General features: G+C 41.9%; 1 pseudogene; it reads right to left on the reverse strand.

Annotated features, from left to right (window-relative positions):
- Positions 1 to 3,586: 3,586 nt before the first annotated feature.
- LOC103088147 (cofilin-2 pseudogene) lies at positions 3,587 to 4,117 on the reverse strand (annotated as a pseudogene).
- Between the last annotated feature and the right edge of the window lie 1,731 nt (positions 4,118 to 5,848).

The following is a 5,848-nucleotide window of genomic DNA, read 5'->3' on the forward strand; positions in this document are numbered from 1 at the left end:
CTGCTGAACTGTGGAATATAGAACATATCTCCAACAAATTGATACATTTGGTTAAGGAAATTTCCAGGCAGAATGTTGAAAGTACCAACTAATTTTTTTTTTAAACTAGGTGTGATAACACACAGAGAGAGATCAGATGAAAGAACTATTCACTTTTTAGGCAGAATTTAGAAGAAATATAAAGAACCTAGGCTCTTTGGGTTAAAAAATCAAGCTGTTGTTTATTCCTAGCCTGTCCAGATGGTAAAAGGTTAGGAATTGCTTTAAGGCAAAGGTTAAAGCAAGGGTGCAGCTGTAAGACTTTTTTAAGACCGTAGAAAGATTTAAGAATGTTCTTTCTAGATCTTCTCAGCTTGATAAGAAGGCTCCTAAATATTTTAAGGGCATTTTCCAATAGCTTCCTGACTCTCAGCTCAAGATGGAAAGTGTCTGTCTCAAAAAGATTGACACTCTCAAAGAAAGTGAGTGTGGCTTTTAAAAAATGGAGTGGTTAGAGTTTGATATATGAGAATTCCCCAAATTAAAAAAAAAAACTGTATTGGCAGAGGCAATACCTGCTTGGACTGAAAGAGCCTAAGTATTTCTCAATATAGCAGCTTTCAACATTTAAATGGGCAAAAATTTATATTTGCATCTTAAAAACTGAATATTTTAAATAAAACGATGTGAAGGAAAATGTGAGGTTTTGCAAGCAAAATTGGTAGAAGGTCAGAATCATATGTAGCTATTTTGAAAAGCTTGCCTAGTATCGACAAAGAGAAAGTGTATCTGAATGTTGCTGGAATTAGGAGGTACCACAGTTATCATACTTAGTTTGAGCCATGCTTTGTCATTACACTATCCTTGATATGCATTTCTACAATGACTACATGTAAAGCTGAACAATTTAGTGTGGTTAAATCCTCTGCATGAGCTCTCAAGAGCTTTTCCATTCTTTTTCAAAGACATCTTGAAAGCCAGAATCTTGCAAAAGCAACAATTTTCAGCTTGGCGTGTATTCAAAGCCCTTGAATTCAGCCACAAATTGCCATACTAGTTTCCTTCATTCACTGTGTATCTTCTTTGAAGAAAGTCTGGTTCACCTTGTTGATGAACAAGCCTAAAGCCTTTTTTTTTTTTTTAAATGGAAAAGAAGCAACAATGAAGGCCCAAGAGAGTATCCAGTCAAGCTACTGGTCATATACAACCTAAAAGAATAAATGGCCCACAGCTTCCCTGGTGGCGCAGTGGTTGGGAATCTGCCTGCCAGTGTGGGTTCGAGCCCTGGTCTGGGAAGATCCCACGTGCCATGGAGCAATTAAGCCTGTGTGCCACAACTACTGAGCTTGTGCTCTAGAGCCCATGAGCCACAGCTACCGAGCCCTCGTGCTGCAGCTACTGAAGCCCGCATACTTAGAGCCCATGCTCCGCAACAAGAGAAGCCACCACAATGAGAAGCCTGCGCACCGCAACGAAGAGTAGCCGCCGCTTGCTGCAACTAGAGAAAGCACGCGTGCAGCAACAAAGACCCAACACCACCAAAAATAAACAAAAATAAATAAATTTATTTTTTTTAAAAAAGGAGTAAATGGCCCATGTAGGTACAATGTGTAACTTTACCCTTAAAATTATTGGCAACATTATGAGAAAATTTTCTTCTGAATAACAGCCTTATATATCTTATAATACCATATAAAGGAATTTACAAATGTAAACTACTGATTTATTGCAAACTGCTCCTTTTGCATCTTTTTTGTTTTAATCCTAAAGCACACATCATCATCCCTGAGAATTTATTAATGCCTCCCTGTTCTGGAGTCTCTATAGCAGCACCAGTCAAGATAGAGAGTACCCTTTCCATTTGTTTGAATCCGAGAGTTTGCCTGAAATTGCCCCTTCACCATCCAACTCTTTAGCCCTGTCATTTTTGGTACCTGTGACAATAACTGTGTTCTTCTCAAATATCTTCAAGCTTCAAGTCTCCATTTAACAGTTAATTAAAAGAAATTGCATGCTTTTAATTTTAATTTAAAAATTTCCTTATTTCTTGGTATGTATTTGCTGTGCCACATGGTAAACATTATGCTTATCATTATGCATGCATTACTGTTTCTGTAATTTCTGTGGACAAGTTTATGCTGTGTTTCTGATCCTCTCATATTTTGAATTGGAGATTTTTTTTTTTAATTGTGATTATCTTGTTCCTATCCTACCATTGTATATTGGGTATGTTAAAGAGGGAGATAACTTGAACATGAGAGCTGTATTTGATCCTACAGAAGATACTGGATGTTGAACAAGATGGGGTAAATGGATGGAAATTTAGGTTCTTCCCCTTGAGAAGGAGAGGGTATGTTTATCTGGGGAAAAAGGATGTGTCCAGATGTTTGGGCAGCCAGAGGCATAGGACTACGGCAGACACTTCTGGGTGCCCCCAGTATGTGTTCTTTTCATTTCGCTTGGTAATAAAACCTGAAATATTATCTGGGCATTTGTTCAACCAATAAAAAAAGATTACATTTCCCAGCCTCTCTTGCAACTAAGTGTGGCCATGTGACTAAGATTTGGGCAATGAGTTGTAAGGAAAAGTGGCTTGCATATGTTTCCTGGGAGGCTTTCTTAAAGAGAGGAAGTATGTCCTCTCTTCCTCTCCGGCTGGTCTTCCTGGCTAGCACGTGGATGTCATGGTTCAAGGTAAAGCAGCCAACTTATAAATTAGGATGGAAATCACAGGTAATAGTCTGCAGAGCAACCTGTCAGAAGAAGTCAGGGATCCCTGATGGGTATGGAGCCACCATCTTAGACTAAGACTGTCTATATTTATCAGAGAGAGAGACAAACTATTTTTTTAATACATTTATTTATTTATTATTTATTTATTTTTGGCTGTGTTGGGTCTTTGTTGTTGCACGTGGGCTTTTCCCTAGTTTTGGCGAGGAGGGGCTGCTCTTCATTGCGATGCACGGGCTTCTCATTGCAGTGGCTTCTCTTCTTGCAGAGCATGGGCTCTAGGTGTGTGGGCTTCAGTAGTTGTGGCACGTGGTCTCAGTAGTTGTGGCTCATGGGCTCTAGAGCTCAGGCTCAGTGGTTGTGGCACACAGACTTAGTTGCTCCGCAGGATGTGGGATCTTCCCAGACCAGGGGTCAAACCCGTGTCCCCTGAATTGACAGGCAGATTCTCAACCACTGTGCCACCAGGGAAGTCCCCAGACAGTTAAACTTTGATCTTTTTACCACTGTTCTTCTGGGCTTTCAATCTGAGTACTCCTCTTTTATTATCTTATTTAGTTTATACTGTTATATTATTATTACACCTATCTCATATTGTCTTGTTTAGTTTTCTTATAACTTATAACTAAGTTTTCATATAACTAGTTGTTTTGTCTAAAATATGATGGGAAAGCATTCCTTGGGTTGTACATAAAATAGTATTAAACAGTCTAATGGCAATCACTGATAGGCTGCTTAAATGAATGATATTTCCTTCATTCTTTGTTTAGAAAGGGCCCATTGGGGAAGGGGAAAAACCAAAACAAAATCCAACACTATTCCAATTAACTGAGCTGCAGAAGTGGAAGCTCCTTAACACCCAGATGGCATTTGACTGTCATTTTATAAGCACGGGTTTTCCATCAAATGAGACTACTACATTGTCTCCCAATTTCTCTTCAAGTGATGAATGCTCCTTAATCTCATCCATGCCATTTACACGCCACTTGTGTTTAATATATGTAAATTTCTTTTTAACGGCATCTTTGGAGCTAGCATAAATCATCTTGCTTTTTAAAGGTGCACTCTTAGAAGCCCAGAATATAAATATCAATACTAGGTCTTCTTTCTTAGACTCTTGTTTTGTATGTGGCATCAAACAGAGCAAACTGGCAATCATTCAGAGGTAGCAACTTCACAAAAGATGTGTAGGGATCCTCTGTGGTATCACCAGTGTCATTTGCCAAGATCTGCTTTGCTTCCTCTACAATTATTTGTCCTTTCTCATCACTTAAACAGAAGAGACCTTCTTTCTTCCCTCCTTCCTTTCTTTCTTTCCTTTAATCTTCTTTTGTGTAGAAGATTTCCTTATTTTCCTATCATTAAAAACTTTGATGACTTCATCATTCACTGTAACTCCAGAAGCCATAGTGCCTGGGGCTGCATTGGCAGCTCTGGCTCCAGCTCTGTGGCACTAGGAGAAGAAGGAGAGGTGGGTGGAAACCTTGTCTCTCTTGTTCACATCTGAATCTACAGAGCTTAGAACAGTGCCTGAAAATAGTATGTGCTCAGTAAATATTTGTAGAATGAATGAATGGGATTCCTCTAAAGGTTGTACATAAAAGTAATATTAAACAGTCTAATGGCAAGTTCCTGCTTTAAGAAACTTTAGAATTTGTAATTCCAAGGAAACTAGAAAGATATTTATAGGTGAGGAAACTGATATTTAGGGGGGTTATAAGACTCATAGGCCGCACAGGTTCCTTGTCATGCCAATTGTTGGCCAAGCTCTCTAGCCAGGTATGAGTTCTAAGACCACTGCTGCCTCTACTATGTGTACTATTTGAAGCCAAGTCCCTCTAAAACTGAGTTCCCCTACTGAGTTTATGATTAATCTCTCTATCTAAAATTTAATTTCCTTTCTTTTCCCCCCTGACCTCAATCCTGTGGTAACTGAACACTAATCAACTAGTCAGATGACTAAAACTGCTGTTGTGATAACATCATTAATGTTCTAAAACTGCTATTATAGATATCATCATTATTATAGTGTACAAACTCAGGTTGTTTCTCCAGGGCAAGATGAGCTTACAGACCCCGAAGCCATGGACCACCTGGCCTGAGAATTCGAGACATCCTGACCCCTGAAACTACGATTAAGAAATGTCACGAGGGCTTCCCTGGTGGCGCAGTGGCTGAGAGTCCACCTGCAGATGCAGGGGACGCGGGTTTGTGCCCCAGTTCGGGAAGATCCCACATGCCACGGAGCGGCTGGGCCCGTGAGCCATGGCCGCTGAGCCTGTGCGTCCGTAGCCCTTGCTCTGCAACGGCAGAGGCCACAACAGTGAGAGGCCCGCGTACCGCAAAAAAAAAAAAAAAGAAATGTCACGAGATGATGATTAATCCTAGCCTCTTTGTTTTTCCTTTTTAAGAAACCCCTAACTCAAAGGCCAAGTGGGAGTGTATCTGAGGCTTGTCTCCCACCCCCTTGCTTGGCGCCCTGCAATAAACCTTTACTTTGCTGCAGACACCTCCTGTAGAGTCTGGCTTTCTGAGCCTGCGGCATGTGAGTCCTTGCTGGGTTACACATTTGGCTGATGAGCACCTGTGATGTATGTTGTAGACAGGACTGCTCAGTGGCCCAGGGTTTGGACAGGACGACCTACTACTGTCCTTTCCCCATACAGGAAGTGCAAGAACACAGCTAACAGATTTTTCAAGCATTCTCAGGCACTGCAGAGCTTAGAAAGCCCAGTAATTGGGAGCAGTGCCGTCCCAACCAGCAGGCAGCCTTAGCTATTTATTACCTGGCACTCTAGGGTAGCAGAGCTGGCAGTTCTGAGGAGGATGGTTGTCCAGGCTCTCCTCTGGCAATCTTCTTCCTCCACCAGCTCCCAACAAAGACATTTAATCCCTTTCTTCCACTGCTCTCAGTTCTACTTGGTTGGGCTTTTAGAGGACAGAAACTGGAGTCCAATATTTCGCAAGTCGCCTTTGTACAACTTTCTCGGCGCGCTCGCGCCGGCGTGGAGCTAAATGAGGGGGTGGCGTGCGCGTCCTCGAGCTCCGCTCTCCCACCTTCTGCTACCCGCGCTGAGCCGGGCTCCGAGAGGCGGGCGCGCGCCCCGGGCCGAGGCCGCTTGAGGGAGCGCGCCCGCTC

This window comes from Lipotes vexillifer, unplaced genomic scaffold (assembly GCF_000442215.2).
Source record: "Lipotes vexillifer unplaced genomic scaffold, Lipotes_vexillifer_v1.1 scaffold771, whole genome shotgun sequence".
NCBI lineage: Eukaryota > Metazoa > Chordata > Mammalia > Artiodactyla > Lipotidae > Lipotes > Lipotes vexillifer.